Source organism: Chironomus tepperi, unplaced genomic scaffold (assembly GCF_022539635.2).
Source record: "Chironomus tepperi strain 1889 unplaced genomic scaffold, CSIRO-AGI_Ctep_v1 contig_170, whole genome shotgun sequence".
Taxonomy (NCBI): Eukaryota; Metazoa; Arthropoda; class Insecta; order Diptera; family Chironomidae; genus Chironomus; species Chironomus tepperi.
The window spans coordinates 29,879-47,552 of record NW_027226292.1 but is presented as its reverse complement, the minus strand read 5'-3'; the positions used below and the strand labels follow the sequence as shown (position 1 = coordinate 47,552).

Genomic DNA, 17,674 nt, shown 5'->3' with positions numbered 1-17,674 from the left:
ATTCTTATCTTAATTATGTACAAGGTTTGGATACATATTATTTGTATTTAATTTTTTAATGATTAAGACTTATTGCTTTTAGTCACTTAGTTCTTGATTTTATTTTGAAATTGTTTTGCTTTCATTTATGTTATGCTTTATTCGGTTTATCGCAAGACGAGTGTTGAAGTTCGCTTGCAACTTTCCGACGTAGTCCTCAATAGTGGGTATTATTGCTTCAGTATGTAGATCCGATATCCTTTCATTACTTGTTTTGTTGAGAACAATTCTCAAGAATTTGTTATATAATACTTTTTTTTTTATTCATCCTTCCTCTCTTAAATCGAGTTACCGTGTTCTTTAAAGAACGTTTAAACACTACGATTTTATCCTTAACAATAAATCTTAAATCTATATTAAGTATATATGAGCTCAAGTATACACCTCATAATCTGTTTTCTGTAATTGATGTGCAGCAGCCAATTGCAAACGTTTCTCAGGTTCAGTATTAATGCAAGCTCTCGTTCCACTTAATCAGTAGATTACAATATATTCAGGTCCGTTCCAGTAAAAGCCCTCAACGGTGAATTTACAGCTCTCGTATCTTCCTATTATCTAACTACATCATTTATGATCCGTTCTTACATCTCACATTGCCTAATTCTTGGTTTTCATCATTTAACTGCTACACTTACGAAGCCGAAGTATCTAAACTTCCGAAAAATCACTAGGCTGATGGTGAGATTCGAACCCTGAAGTTCAAATTCCACTTTTCACACTTTTCTTCCAGTGTGTTTTATTTTTGTTACAATGTCGGCTGAGTTTTCTGCAGAATGATAACATGCAGTATCATTTGCGAAGAGTGCGATATTGTCGGTTGTTTCTCTTACAATATCATATGTGTAGATGTTGTTGAAAGCACTGCTCCTTGTGGTACTCTGAATTTGATTTCATAGGTTTTCGAGAACTGACCTTTAATAAAAACTAAGAAAGTTCTTTCACTTAGGTAAGATCTTATAGTTTTTATAAGTGGTAGTGGAAACCCTAATTTAATCATTTTAAACAAGAGTCCGTTATGCCAGACTCTGTCAAATGCTTTCTCCACATCTAGGAAGATCATGCCTGTTGATTTCTTTCTGCTTTCCTTTGCGGTTTTGATTACTTTGATGAGTTGGTGAGTTCTTAGATACATTCTTTACATTAATTGGGATGATTTTGTATCTAATCAGGATGTTCACAATCGAGTTAAAACTCCATATATACACTATGGGGTAAAAAAGGGACATTCACTTTGATTTTTGAACTTTTTGTAATCAAGACTTGTGGGTATTTTTTTCTTATAGTACATATACCAATAGACTTGCATGTCAAATTTCAGCTCATTTGGTGCTGTTTGGTCGGTTCTGGACTTTCCGGATTCAACGCATAAATAGTATAATTAACAATTTTTCATTTTCATATACAACAACAACACGTTTTTTCATTGTTTTACAGTGTATTTCAATGTTCTTCGAATTTTTAACAATGTTTACTGAACAAAATTTAAATTTGTCATAACCGTTAAGTGGTTTGAATTATGAAAATCCGTTAAATTATATGGAAGTGTACTGGATCCTACTGGATCTTGCATTGTAGATATGGAAGTGTCCTGGATCCTAATGGATCTCGTTTTGAAGTTCTGGAAGTGACTTGGATCCTACTGGATCTAGTTTTTTGGAACGGGAAGTGACCTGGATCCTACTGGATCTCGTTTTGAAAGACTGGAAGTGACCTGGATCCTACTGGATCTTACTTTGTGGGTTTGGAATTGACCTGGATCCTTCTGGATCTCGTTTTTTAGGTCTGAAGGTGACTTATTAATCAATTACTGATCGCTGGGACAAAAATGCGCTGAAGTAACTCGATAAGAACGAGTACTTTTGTAATTTTTTACGTAAATTACTTACTTTCTACTTTTTAAAACTGAAAAAATATCGAAAATCGGTTGGTGCGAACAAAAGTTTTTGCATTTTTAGTTTTCGACGAATTTTTTTCTCAAAACTAATATTTCTGAGATGAACATATTTTTTTGTACAAACTTCACTTACAAAATTTCAAATGAAAAATTTTCTTCATTAAAGCAAACTTTTTCTATCACAACTTGCTTTAAATCATACTTCCTTAAATTCACTTTTAGTATAAACCAATCCTTTTGTTGTTAAGCAGCACAAGATTGAAAATTTGCAGTTTTATGTCTCAACCTAAATATTTGTACACAAATCCTATTTCTTTGTACGAGTCCCTATTAAAATAACGAATTTTAAAAATTCGAAACTTCATTTTTACGAAAACTTCATTTTTTCAACCAATAATTTTCAAAATTTGAAAATTATAAAAGATTGTATGAAGAATTTTTCGAAAAAATGATATGGTTGAAAAAATGAAGTTTCGAATTTTTAAAATTCGTTGTTTTAATAGGGACTTCTTTGTACACGTCAAACCTAATTCTTTGGACGTTCAATTTAAAAATTCTTTCCGAGTTTTTAAGGAACTGGTTAATCTAATCACCCTGAAAACTTGTTAGGATTGTTAAAACATCATTTAAATGATAATTCTTTCATTTGTTTTGCTAGAAAGTGCTTCAAAACCAATTTCAGTGTTGTACAAAAAAATAGGTTGTTTACCCTAATAGTAATAGGCAAAATTTTAATGAAATTCTTGAAGTTTTTTGAATAAAAACTATTTTTATGTCGTAATAATTCAAATTATTGTGTTTTTTGTCAAAATAAACGTAAAATTTTGAATTTTTGTGTTTTTGCCTATGCTGGTTGCCCTCCTTGACACTTTTTTGGCCACTCATATGACTATAACTTTTTTTAGAACCAATATGTTTGCATTCTGTTTTCTGTTATTGCTATTACTACTATTACCTTTATTAATATGTATAAATCATGTATAGAACTTAATCATAGTGGATACTGGAGTGCCTTAAATGTGGTCTACCTAAGCCTGTTTTTAACAAAATAGTCAAAAAAAATAAAAATATGTAAAAAAAAGTTTTTTAAAGATACGCTTTTATTTAGGTGCAATGAAAAGGAGAAAATAATATTTAGATTCCAGTCTCAAATTAAAAAGAGACAAATTTTTAAAATTCGACAAAGAAAATTATAATAAAAGCGTGGGCGAATCTACAAAAGTCATTATCAAAGCCCAATGAAAAGGTGCAATGAAAAGGAGAATATAATATTTAGATTCCAGTCTCAAATTAAAAAGAGACAAATTTTTAAAATTCGACAAAGAAAATTATAATAAAAGCGTGGGCGAATCTACAAAAGTCGCTTTTAATTCTATTATATATAAAACAGGCCAAAAACTAGTGTTTGTTATTATAAAATCGTCAACTTTCAATTTTTTCGCAAAAATCTTTTTGATTTTTATTAAGAATGTCGAATGAAAGATTTCATTAAAATTTCAGATCAATCGGATAAGAAATGTAGTTAATATATCGAAAAATCCTATAATTTTCAGTTAAAAAACAAGTTTTTGGGCCCTAACTACTACGAAATTTTAAAATTTTGCAAATTTCCTTTTACATTAGTACAGAGTAATTTATGATATACTTTCATGCCAAATTTCAGCTCTCAAGCTTACATGAAAGCAGAAATATATCAAGAAATCATAGATTTTGGCCTTAAAAAACTAGTTTTTTGGCCCTAACTAGAGCAAAATTTAAATTTTTTCAAAAATATTTTTAATGTGTTCTATATTAGCCTATAATACACTATTATGCCAAATTTCAGCCTTTGAATTTAAGTAGAAGTGGTCGAAGTAGGTACTTGAAAATTTGAAAGTCTTAAACAGAGCAACCTAAATAAAAGCGTATAAAAAAAAATCACTTTTTTTCGACTCAAACTTTTTTAAAATTGATATATTTTGCACAAAATAAGTGTAAATATTGAATATCAATCAAAAAAAAAAAGTCAATAACAAAGGTATCATATCTGAGAATTGAGAGACTACCTGAGTATTACCTATGAAGGCCCCTAAATTTACAGAAAGTTTACAAAATGAGATTTTTTGTGTTTTGAGATTCATAACTATACACATTTTAATTTCTAAGTGGTAGTTTTGCAAATGACATTTTTGAAAATTTCTTTGAAAAGGGTCATTCACAAACAGGGTCCGTTTTCATGACCAAGTCTACTTCCAACTATTAAGTATTATATTGGAAAGGTATTACAATAAGCTACTAAAAACAGAAAACAGAACTGAAAAATATTTTGTCATGTAAAAGTTATAGCTGGTTAAGTGATGGAAAAAAGAGTCAAGTCGTTAAATAGCATATGTACCTTTAACTCGGCGAATTTTGAATTTTTTCAAAAATTTTCTTCACAAGTCTTCTTAATATGATATCTTCCAAATTCATCTCAGAAATATTAGTTTTGAGAAAAAAAAAAATCGTCGAAAACTAAAATTGCAATAACTTTTGTTCGCACCAACCGATTTTCAATATTTTTCAGTTTTTGAAAGTCGAAAGTAAGTAATTTACGAAAAAATAGGTCTAAAATGTTACCAAGAGAGGGCTTTTTTTTATTATTGTTCAAAAAACATAACTTCACGACTACTACACACACCAACATGACATTATATTGAGTTAGAACCGCAAAGGTTGGTATCAATAACTAAAACAGACAATTTTGTATAAATATTTATGACTATCAAATTCATTAAAATAAATAAATCATTCTGTTGAATTTTTTTAAGAACTCAGTAAACACTATTAAAACATCGAAAAAAATTGAAAAACACTGTAAAACAATGAAAAAACGCGTTGTTGTTTTTGTTGTTGTTGTAGATGGAAATGAAAAATTGTTAATTATACTATTTATGCATTGATTTAAAACTTTTATTTGCCCGGGGCGCCAATAACTTTATGGAACTGATCTTTTAAAACCATTCCGAGCTCTCTACGATGTCTAGATAAAAAAAATTTTAATGGCAGCCGAACGAACGACCGAACATTGTGTCTTATTAAGCTACATTTTTGAAAAAAATTTCAAAAATGCTCTAAAAAGTCAAAAAATAGATAAAATTTTTCTATTCTGAAAATTGATACTTGACTTTTTTGCCCATAACTTTGGTAAATCTGAAGTACCTATATGCAATTATTTTGGTATTGTTAGAAAGTTTAAAGTACTGTTAAGGTACTGATAAAGGAACAACAGTCCAAAAATTTACCTGTGCACATTTATGCTTAGTCAAAAATGTCAAAATTTGAAGTCCTCTACTAAGCACATGGAATATCCTTTTGTTATTTTTTTAAATGGTTTTAATACATATATGCTGAAACTTAAATATAATTGCCAACAAATTGTTTTTTTATCAATAAAAGTAATAAAAAAAGCAAAAAAGAAAAAAAAAATTAAAAATCTTAGCTTTTACATGAAATTCGATTATCTCATCTGTAATTTTTAACCTAGACCTTAACAGTACTTTAAGGGAAGATCTCCGAATAAATGGAACTGCAAAAATCGACTAAAAATTCTTCTTAACTTGTAAAATTCAAAAAAATCGTTAAATGTAAAATTTATTTTAGTTTAATTAACTTCCAATGGAACTTTTTCAAACAAAAACATTGGCGAATTGTTCGTTAAAGATCTAGGATTAAAATTTGATCTTTAAAAGTACTATTTAAATAAATTTATTTTGTTTGTAGAAAAATATCTCCTTAATTAAACATCTTTTTCATTAAATAAGAGCACATAACGAAAGCTTAGAGGAGCGAAAACCTTTTTTGTATCTTTTTTTTAAGCTTTAAAATAGATATTTGAAGAAAAATATCAAAAATAAAAAGATCGAATTTCGGTAGAGTTGTCAATCAGACGCTCTCCAAATCGAAATAAATCATTAATTAAAGCAATTACAAAGCTGGTTTATTCAAAAACCTATCTCAATTAACTTTTTCTACCATATAAGAGTATAAAAAGTTAGAAAATTAAGATTTATCCATAAACTCTTCGATAAAACAACATGAATTGAATGAAAAAAATTAAATTTGAACAACTTAATATATTCACTTGTGAATACGATGTGAATATAAAAAGACTAATTCACAGCAGTATTAAACGAAAAGTTATATATTGTTTTGTTTTCAAAAATAAAAATCAATTCAATATGTGAGGTTCATATTTTTAAAAATAAAAAATTCGGTAATTTTAGTAATCTTATTTGCAAAATATAATGTTGTTTGCAAACAGCAAACAAGTAAAAAAAAAAGTGTAGTTAAAAAAAGAACTAAAAAAGGTACTGTCAGAAGTGGGATTCGAACCCACGCCTCCGAGAGGAGACTGCGACTTTCAAGAAATCCCTGAACGCAGCGTCTTAGACCACTCGACCATCCTGACTTGAACCCTCGCGCGTGATATACTTTATTTTAAAGCATAGCACGCCTTTAAACCAATCAGCCACTGACGCTGTTTGATCTGAAATCTGATTTTTGCAAAAAGCCATAGTTATTATAGTTTTTTTTATAGATCAAAATAAAACACAGTTAGAAAATTTATTTTTGTGTATATAATAAAAACAAATTTAAGTTGTCAATAAAATCAGTCTTTTTTTAAACGTAATTCGTGAATGATTCTGAAGAATAGTAAAAAATAAATAATTTGTAAGGTTCCTTTATGAATATTTGTTTGATTATAAACTTCACAAGTGCAATAAGACACGTATAATTTATAAGTCATATATCGGAAGAATCTCAAAAAAAATAATACCGAAATTGAATATTATTGAATGTCGGTATGGGGTCGTTCACTTATTACGTTACGCAAAAAAAAAAAAACAAATTTCGAGACACCCCCCGAGAAAATGTTAATTTCAAAATTTGAATTTTTGGTGTATAATTTGTATTTTCAACCCAAAAAATCCACCAATATAAGTGAAACCCTCTTCGAAAATTCACACTCAGTAACTTGATGTTTATGGCTTTTTTTCACATTAACAGAGCATTTGGTCATGAATTTCAAAAATTATGTTTATAGAATTTCACAAAAAAAAAACATTTTAGGATATAAATTGGTATGTCTCATATTCATATGTTTCATATTTTAATTATCGTAAAAATTCAAATGTGAAGTTTTGTTCCATTTTTCGAAACTTTTCAGAAAATTTAATAAATATCACTGAATTCATGCGAATAGTTCTGCAGAATTCTGAAACACAGTTGCGCAGAATTCTGAAACACAATACTGCAGAATTATTCTGCAAAATTCTGCAGAATTATTCTGTTATATCAGAATTATTGTCACGGCGGCTTCAGCTGTATTTTAAATCCCCAATAAAAACTGCGATTAAGGCTTAGTAACTACAGTACATTTATTGGCAAGTTGTATAACGGAATAAAATTTCCTATGGAAAATATAAAATAAAATTTTTTGTCTTAATTATAAACTAATTGTCACTTACAAACTGTTTAGCCATCGAGAACTAATGTGACATAAATTGATCTCAATCTTTTTCGTAAACAAACTTTTCAAATCTTAAATTCACTAAAATTATAAATGTTCACATTAATTTTCGGATCACTATAGATTCCTATTACTTCACATTACATTTATACTACAATGTCATTTGATTAATCGATCTTAAAACCACTAAATAAATTAAATAAATAATTTTCGACTTTTTCACACACACAAAATCAGAAACTCAATTTAAGTTTTGAAAAATCGTTAAAATTTGAATCTCAAAAATACGTTAAAAATGAAAATTAATTTTTATCTTAATCATTTACGATGTATGGACATCTGTCGATGAAAACTATTCTGCAGAATTATTTTGATGAGCAGAATAATTCTGGTAAATAATTTTAAGATATATACTTCACAAGAGCTAAATTTTTGTATGAAATTATATGCTTCACAAGAGGATATTTTTTCGTACGTTAGAATTCTGCAGATTTATTCTGTCTATCCTATGCAACACACCCGCCTGTTTCACTAAAGTGGATTGTCCTCAACTTCAGATTTAAAAATATCTCAAACAATTTAAGAGTTGCATTGTTTTTGTTTTTAGTTTATAATAATGTGACTTAGCCGTGACAATTCTATATATTTTGAATTATGTTGGTAATTAAGATGTATTAATTGTTCAACTTTTCAGTCAAATCTAGTAGATTTACCGGAATTATTGCGATAAATTTGTCAATAATTGAGAACCCAAAATTCCAAATATCCTAAAATATAGGTTTAAGTGTACTTTACAAGAATCACATAGTATGATTTTTAAAACTCTTAAAATGTTTGAGATATTTTTAAAAAACTGAAGTGGATAATCCAAAAATGAGGATGTACTTTGACACTTTTTATAATATCAGCCTCACCATACAGTTGATACAGTTCCGCATTACTCCTACATTTATATTGGTCTCCTTCCTTCTTAGGTCCAAAGACTACTCTTAGAATCCTCCTCTCAAAAACTCCAATTGCATGTTCGTCTGCATCCGTCATATTCCATGACTCAGCACTCTAAAGCACTATCGGTCGGATGAGCGTCTTGTACATCGTTAATTTGGCATGCCTTGAGATTTTCCTTGACGTTAGAATATGTCTTACCGAATAATATGCTCGCTGGGCTGCCAAAATTCTTCGCTTAATCTCCAGTGTTGTGTCGTAGTTATTGCTAATAATGGATCCTTTTTTTTTTTAAAAAAAAAAACGTTATATTTTATTTCTGTATTTCATGAGTTACATTTCAATTTTAAGAGAACTAGCCACAGGCTATTACAACTTAATTCTGATTTTTACATAATGATTATTGATTTCGATGCGATGAACATTGAAGATGGTGATTTTTGTCGTGAAGACGGTTTTTTGTCGTGATGACTGGTTTTGTCCATATGGACGTTTTTGCTTTCCCCAACTCTGCACGCTGCATGACCCAGGATCAATGCAACGTACCTAGCCACAATTTGTGTGTCGCGAATCACACAAATCGAGTCGGTGTGACTAGAACAGCGAAAAAGCATCCGAATCCAACTAGACTTTCCCTGGGATTGAACCCGGGTCGTTAGAACGGTAGTCCGACGCTCTAACCACTTGACCATTGCCGCTTTTTCGCTGCTATAATAATGGATCCCAAGTAGACAAAATCATTGACTACTTCGAATTTCTTATCACCAATAACTAGATGAGATCCCACAAGCTTCCTTGATCTCTCCGTTGCAGCGACCATAACTTTGTTTTATCCTCATTGATACGGAGTCCAATGTTTGTCTCGTTCCAACCTGGAGTACGCATCGGTAACGGACCTAATGTTCCTACCAACAATGTCCACGTCATCAGCAAAACCCAGCAACTGGATGGATTTTGTGAAAATCGTTCCGTTCAATTCCAACTTTGCTCTCCTGAAAACATCTTCCAGCGCGATATTAAACAGCTTCGTAGAAAGTTCGTCGCCTTGTCTCAGTGTTGAGTCTTGAACCTTTACACAGCACATGACCTTTGCCAAGGTTGCCTTGAGTAATCTGATCAGCTTGTGAGGGAAGTTATACAGCTCCTCTCTGTCAATCGTGTCATATGCTGATTTGAAATCGATGAACAGGTGATGTGTTTCTACATTCCTCTCGTAGCTCTTTTGAACAATTTGGCGTATGTTGAAAAGCTGATCGGATGTCGAACGCTGCCGCCTAAACCCTGCTTGATATTCACTCAAGAATTGCTCTGTATACGGCTCCAGTCTCAAGGAAAGGATCTTAGACAGTACCTTGTATGCTAATAATAAACCCAAAAAATTATTTTCCAAATAATTAAATTCCAAAAAAATATGTTCCAAAAAATTCCATGCCGAAAAAAAAAGTTTCATTTTACATCCCTTCTTGTGGATGGGACATATCACGCCGATCATCCATTCATCCGGAAGCTTCTCTTCCATCCAGACTTGCACTATTAGCTGATGAAGTATGTTAACAAGCTCTTTACTACCCGTCTTGAACAGCTCAGCAGATAAGTTACCGAGACCAGGCGCTTTGTTGTTCTTAAGTCTGCTAAAAGCCGCCTCTACCTCTTCCAATGATGGTGCTTCAAAATCTCTGCAATCATCAATCTCATAGGTTTGCCTGTTATGTGTGGAAATTTCATCTCCACCTGCGTTTAGAAGCTCGTTGAAATGCTCCTTCCATCGCTCCAGAACTCCTTCTTTATCACATACCAGACTTCCATCCTTTCTTCTGCAAACAGAGGAAAGACTTATTAGCTCTATCGATGGACTAATAGAACTTTCTGGATTCACTCATACTATGCGCCTCCTGAACATCAGTAATCAATTTGAGATCGTGAGCCCTTTTCTTCCTTTGGAGCACTCTTTTCTTTTCTTTTTGCAGACTTCTAATCTCTTCAGCTTTTGCTCTCGTGATTCTTCCTTTTCTAGCATCGATTACTTTCTGAACTGCAGCTTTGCATTCCTCGTCGAACCACTCGTTCTTTGTGTGTTGTTTGAAACCGAGACATTTCTCAGCACTAGCTTGCATGGCGATGCAGCAATTCTACCAGGCACTTCTTCCTTGGTCCTGTGCAGTAAGTCGTTCCTTAAGCTCGTTGTTAAACGACTCTCTGCACTCCTTACTGCTGAGCTTGGCTACATCATAGCGTCTGCACTTAACGCCTCTCTCCTTACAAATGTTGCTGATTCGTGCCCTGATTTTTGCTCCTAGCAATAGGTGGTCCGAGCTGTGGTGCTCGATGTCGATCTCCAAACATCTATAACTGCGTACGTCCAATATGTCCGATGCGTGCCTTCTGTCTATAATCACATGATCAATTTGGGTCTTGTTATTACTGCATCCTGGTGGACACCATGTTGCTTTGTGGATGTCTTTGTGTTGGAAGTATGTGGAGCTTATTACCATGTTCAATGATGCTGCAAAGTCGATCAGTCGTACCCCGTTCTCATTAGATACTATGAAGACTATGACCTCCGATTGTAGGCTTAAAGATCTCTTCTCTTCCTATCTGTGCATTCAAATCTCCAATAACGATCTAGATGTCATTCCTCGGACAATTGTCATATGTCTTGTTTAGCTGTCGATAGAAACTGTCCTTCTCATCCTCAGGACGCTCGTTGTGTGGTGCGTGTACGTTAATAATGCTATAATTGAAGAATTTGCCCTTTATCCTTAGCACGCACATTCTTTCGTTGACTGGTGTCCAATTAACAATGTGCTTTGTCCATTTAGGATCCACAATTAATCCTGTGCCAACGTGTAGTGTCGAAGCTCCAACACTAATGCTGACAACGCTCCCGGTCCTGACAGCGTCCGCACATTCCAACTGTTAAGCTTCAAATCATTTATACTTTTTCGTTTAGCTTTGGTTGTCGTCGTTAGTTCCAGTCCGGCTCTCTCTTTGTGTTTCTTAGCGTTTGATTTAAGGGTGGCGGCTTGCTAAGCCAATGCACCCTGTATTAACCAGAGCCTCGTTTTACTCCGCCCACTATTTGGCTTGGATTGACGGTCTCCACCACGTGAAGGTGAGGTTGGTACTTGGTGTGGTTAGGCTAGGTGCAGTACGTGACTGCATATGTTCCGCATTCGCACACCTTACGGAGACCAGTTTATTTAACATTTAATTTATTTAACGTTTTGAAAAAATTAGAAAAGTCCTCGTGTTTCTGATCTAGGGACTTAAGCGCATTTTTGTCCAAGCGATCAGTAATTAATTTTTAAGTCAGTTTCCTGTCTATAAAACAAGATCCAGTAGGATTCATATAACTACCACACCCACAAAAACAAGATCCAGTAGGATCCAGGTCACTTCCAGATCCACAAACAAGATCCAGTAGGATCCAGGTCACTTCCAGACCCACAAAAACAAGATCCAGTAGGATACAGGTCACTTCCAGACCCACAAAACAAGATACAGTAGGATCCATATAACTTCCAGACCCACAAAAACAAGATCCACTAGAATCCAGGTCACTTCCAAATCCACAAAACAAGATCCTGTAGGATCCATGTTACTTCCAGATCCAGTAGGATCCAGGTCACTTCCAGATTCACAAATCAAAATCCAGTAGGATCCAGATCACTTCCAGACAGACAAAACAAGATCCAGGTCACATCCAAACAAACAAAACAAGATCCAGTCAATTCCAAGTCACCATACTATTAAGGAATTTCATCATTTTACGGATTTTCATAATTTAAACCAAATAACGGTACAATAAAAATTCAAACTTTGTCCAGTAATCACTGTTAAAACATCGAAAAACATCGAAGTTGTTGTTTTTGTTGTTGTTGTATATGAAAATGAAAAATTAGTTAATTAAACTATTTATTCGTTGAGTTGAAACTTTTAAAGACTTGGCGCGTCAACAACTTTATAAAACTGATCTTTTAAAATCATTCCGAACTCTCTGCGATTTCTAGATAAGAAGTATTTAGCGTCAGCCGAACGCCCGAAAGCCTTTTATTCGTGAAATTTTTATTTAAAATCTCAAATTTGCAGTGCAAACAATCAGTGAGAATTGTATATCAATCAAGTTACATCATTCTTTACAACATCAAGTACAATATCATCCAGTCCAAAATTCGATTTTGGATAAGATTTGGTTCTAGCAATAAAGTCCAAAAGTAAAGGAAGGCTGTTGATGAGACGAAAACAAGTATTAAAATTGTGTTGTAATTACCAATTACCAATGAAATGAAGTTTTCCAAAATGAACAGTAACGCACTTTCATTTGCTGGGCAAGATTTCAGTGAAGGCTGAGAAACTTGCAATTAAATTTAAAATACCTGAATTGATCAAATCTTTCCAAATTGCTGTTTCAAATCTAAAGGAAAAAATCAACAAATCAACAAAAAAAAACATGCCTAAAAATATGACGTCATTGTTCTTATAAAAGATGAAATGAAAGGCTTTGAAGATTTGTTTAAACCAAAAATCGGTTCATGGACTTGTGAAGCATGCTATATTTGGAATAAGCTAGAAACATTATACTGCGCGGTCTGTGAAACTCCAAAAGACAGTACAGTTCCCAAAAAAGAACCTAAATCTAAATTCAAATAATTCTACCAGCACATCAATGTCTAATAACATTTCATCTAAAGTTAAAGGTAATTCTGATCCTGAATTTAAATTTGATACATCTAAACCGTTTTCATTAGGAAATTTACCTTCAGTAAATGCCTCACAACCAACTCAGAAAGTTCAATTCAGTACCAATCCATCTGAAATTTTATTTTTAAAAAGAAATCGCCAGCAAAAGTAAAATCCCCTGGAAAGTCAAGAAATTATAGTGTGATTAATGCTGGTGATTAATGAATATCTTATATATGAAAATAAGAGGAAGAGAATCAAACTTATTTTACTCCTGTAATTCCGTTACCTGATTAGATTGAAATTAAAACTGGAGAAGAGAATTAAAAGGTTTTCAGCTCATTTTTGAAATTTTTTTCAAAAAGGTAGCTTAATAAGACACTTTGTTCGGTCGGTCGGCTGACGTTAAAATGCGATTAAGTCCCTCGATCAATAACACGAGGACTTTTGTAATTTTTTATATCCAAACCCACGAAACGAAATCCAGTACGATCCAGTTAACTTCCCGGCCCACAAAACGAGATCAGGTAGGATCCAGGTCACTTTCATATCTAAAATTCAAGATCCAGTAAGATCAAGATCACTTTCATATCTAAAATCCAAGATCCAGTAAGATCCAGGTCAGTTAAGGCCTAAAAAACAAGATCGATATATAACTTCCACAGATTTAAGATTTTACACTTTCACCATTTAACGGATTTTCATAATTCAAACCTCATAACTGTCAAAAAAAATTCAAACATTGTTCAGTAAACACTGTAAAACAATGAAAAAAACGTGTTGTTATGAAAATGAAAAATTGTTAATTATAGCATTTATGCGTTGATTTGAAACTTTATGAAACTAATCTTTTAAAACCATTCCGAGCTCTCTACGATGTCTAGATTAAAAGTTTTTAACTTTTCTTTTTTTAAATTAAAGAATGGTCATGCAACGAGAACATGTTCACAAAATCTGCGTTAACATATTCCTAACAACAGATGTAGAATTCAAACGTAAAGACGATCAATCTTGGACTTTTGGTGCTAATGACTTTTCAGAAGTTATGAAAATGGAGAAAATTGTTCCGGCTGTTTGGGCTGTAAATCTGATGATTATATTTATAATGCTGGAAAATCAAACAGATAGATAAGAAAGAAAATGATAAATTCAGTTATTTGCCAAAGATCAAAATGATGGTGAAAAATCGAATACTAATGAAAAGAAAAAATCTGAGGAAACAGCAGATATATATAGTTTTTTTTGATAATTAAGTTTAATAATCAGACTCAAAATATTCATGGAGATGATAAAAATATATTTGGTACTGCTAAAACTTCAGTTTTTTCAGTGGAACTGGAACGACAAAAGGTCTGGACAGCACAAACAATGAGCAGATTTGCATTTTTATACGCTTTTAATTAGGTTGCTCTGTTTAAGACTTTCAAATTTTCAAGTACCTATTTCGACCACTTCTACTTAACTTCAAAGGCTGAAATTTAGCATAGTGGTGTATTATAGGCTAATATAAATTTTGCTCTAGTTAGGGCCAAAAAACTAGTTTTTTAAGGCCAGAATCTACAATTTCTTTATATATTTCTGCTTTCATGGAAGTTTAAGAGCTGAAATTTGACATGAAAGTATATCTTAGATTACTCTATTTTATAGTAAAAACGAACAATGTCTGCGGAGTGCACTAAAAACGATTAAATGAATTTATTAATTCTATGAAGTGTAAAGTTGAAATGTATCAGTGATTAACTAAATATCAGTGACTAAATAATTTGAAACTATAAGTCTATTATTTATCGAGCTTTTAACAATTTTAATTTTTAATTCAAAAGCAATTGCAATCCACAAGGGAAAAGGCGTCCAGTTACTCCAAGAGCAACATGGCGTAGGACGGTAATGAAGAAATGCCAGTTAGATGTCAAAACTGAGAATTTTTACAAGCTTTGTGGTACAGCCAGCAATAGAGTCAGATGGAAGGCCTTTTGTAGTAACCTAGGCTCCAAGTCGGAGCATGGTTCCAGTAAGTAAGTAAGTAATTGCAATTTTGATAGAGATTTTTTCAACCAAATGATTTCCGGAATTTCGCGGAACTCCTTAGAATTCTTTATAATTTTAAATAATTTTATATAATTATGAAGAATTATTTATAATTACGAAGAATCTTTGTAATTATGAAGAATTACGCGGAATTCCGGAACATTATGCGGAACTTTGCGAAACTTACTGGTCACAAAATTTTGAAGAATTCCGTGTAATTCTGTAAAATTCCAAAGAGTTTATACAGAAAATTTTTTCATAGAATTCTACGGAATTCCGTAAAAGTTCCGCAAAATTACGTCTACGATTTGCACTACACCCAACAAACTCTAGTTTCTGGCCTGTTTTAAATTAAAAATTTATCTTCATGGAGCAGAATACGAAATTTTTTTAAAATCTGTGTACTCTGTTCTATTTAGGACCAAATTCATTTCGAATTAAAATTTAAATTAACATCAACAAACAAAAGCGATTTTTAGTCTTCAGTATAGATAATTCGAATACTAACAATTTTTGAAAAAGAAGATTAAAAAAAAAGTTTTTTAAAGATACGCTTTTATTTAGGTGCAATGAAAAGTAGAAAATAATATTTAGATTTCAGTCTCAATTTTTAAAGAGACAAATTTTTAAAATTCGACAAAGAAAATTATAATAAAAGCGTGGGCTTTGATAATGGCTTCTGTAGTTTTCCCCATGCTTTTATTATAATTTTGAGTGCCTATTAAAATTACGAATTTCAATGATTAAAAACTTCATTTTTCCGACCATATCATTTTTCCGAATAATTCTTCATACAAGTCTCGATAATTTTCAAATTTTAAAAAACCGTTGATGAAATCAAGGATTTTATTTTTGTCAAAAATATATTTTACAGTTAAATTATCTTCTTATATTGACGAAACTAAGCTAATTTAATCGTTTTTAAGGTGAAAAAGTAGATAATTTAATTGTGAAGTATATTTTTAACACTTACATATTTTTATTGGAACTAAAACTAATTTTGGAAAAACAATCAATGGATCCAGCATTTTCAGTGTAAATAATGAAAACAATGATAAATTAAGTATTGCTAATACACCACTATTTGGATCAATCAATAATTCAACAGCACATTCTGGAAACAAGGGCGGACTCACAAATATTTTTGGTACCTCCGATTCAACTTTTAGTTTTACTGAGGCTGCTTAGAGATGTCAATACAAATACCCAAATATTTGGGGTTTTTCGAACTATTTAGGGTACCTTAAATATTTGGGAATAAACCCAAATATATTTGGGTCTGCTTAAAATCATCACTTGTAAGGAAATTTTCCATAAAATTTCTGATTTTCATTGAAATTTATAGTGCAATTTTTTGATAATTTGAATTTAATCTCATATTTTGAAGTATAAAGTCTAATAAACTTAAATATCTATCAATCTTTAAGACATTTATGTTGAATATAATTTATATTTTGGTTATATATTGTACCTTAGGAGAAAGCATAGTAAAGTTGCATAAATTCAGCATTATCTTTGCCAAAATCCTAACGAACAATCATACTGCTTATATCAGACACAATATGCGACCTACAGAGCGATAGTTATATTCCTGTATGCAGATAACGGAATCTGCGTAAAGGTAGTTTTTGTTGATCTGCATGAGAGAAAAGTGTTCCTGAATAATTAATATTTATAAAGAAAAAAACTTGTTCAAGAATCTGCTGTCATTGTCTCGGCAATTGTGAGTGCATTTTTGGTCCAAAGTGGGTACAAGAATTAAAATATTAACTAGATTGACTTTTTTAGCTAAATGACTTTCGCAATGATTTAAAAATATTAGACAATTTTTAAAAGAATTATTCTAGAAATTGTCCTTAGGCCTACTTTTTAGAACCAAAATTTTTTTAAAATATTTGTACAAATATTTGGGGTTTAATATTTGGGTATTTGGGTATTTGTACAAATAGTAAAAACCCAAATAATTGACATCTCTAATGCTGCTAAAGAGCTAGAAGATAAATCAAAAAAATCATTTATTGAGCCGGATTTTTTTTAGAATATAAATAATAAAATAAGCGGTTTTGCTGAACTAGCTGCATCATCAAATACTGCAAACACAGTATTTAATGTACAGAAAAAAAACGAAACAAGTCAATTTTTCGAACTAAATGTAAAAGATGAAATTTATTTTAAATTAAATTTTTTTTTTTTCTAAAATAAGGTTTTTTAAACAATTTTTAACAAATTTCAAAAATGCGAAATCTCACTAATTTTGGTATTGACCCTATCTTTGATTAGTTAAACAGCATTTTTGTCTAATCAAAATGATTTCTTAAGCACCGAAATTTGACTTAAAATATTTAAGATTACAAAAAAATTGTAATATAAAGAATATAAAAATTCAAGAATAATATTTAGCAAAATACGATTTTTCTTTGATTTTAAATTATAATTGAAAACTAGTTATCATCATCTAATGTCACTTTTTCAAAATATTCTGAAATTTCTAACGTGTGGTATAAAAACGCTTATTTCGTTGATTAACGACGATACAAATTAATATAATAATATCGATTTCTATACAAGTTAATATAGATAACGCATTTTAAATATTT

General features: G+C 31.4%; 1 long non-coding RNA gene and 1 other non-coding gene across 2 annotated transcripts; one reads left to right on the top strand and one right to left on the bottom strand.

Moving 5' to 3' along the window:
* Positions 1 to 6,265: 6,265 nt before the first annotated feature.
* On the bottom strand, positions 6,266 to 6,362 carry TRNAL-CAG (transfer RNA leucine (anticodon CAG)). The gene is given in 2 exon segments: positions 6,266 to 6,311; positions 6,325 to 6,362. It is a non-coding gene; the product is annotated as a tRNA-Leu (tRNA).
* Positions 6,363 to 12,214: 5,852 nt separating this feature from the next.
* LOC139088815 (uncharacterized) lies at positions 12,215 to 16,410 on the top strand. The gene is made up of 3 exons (XR_011544253.1): positions 12,215 to 13,066; positions 13,971 to 15,068; positions 16,103 to 16,410. It is a non-coding gene; the product is annotated as an uncharacterized lncRNA (long non-coding RNA).
* Positions 16,411 to 17,674: the final 1,264 nt, after the last annotated feature.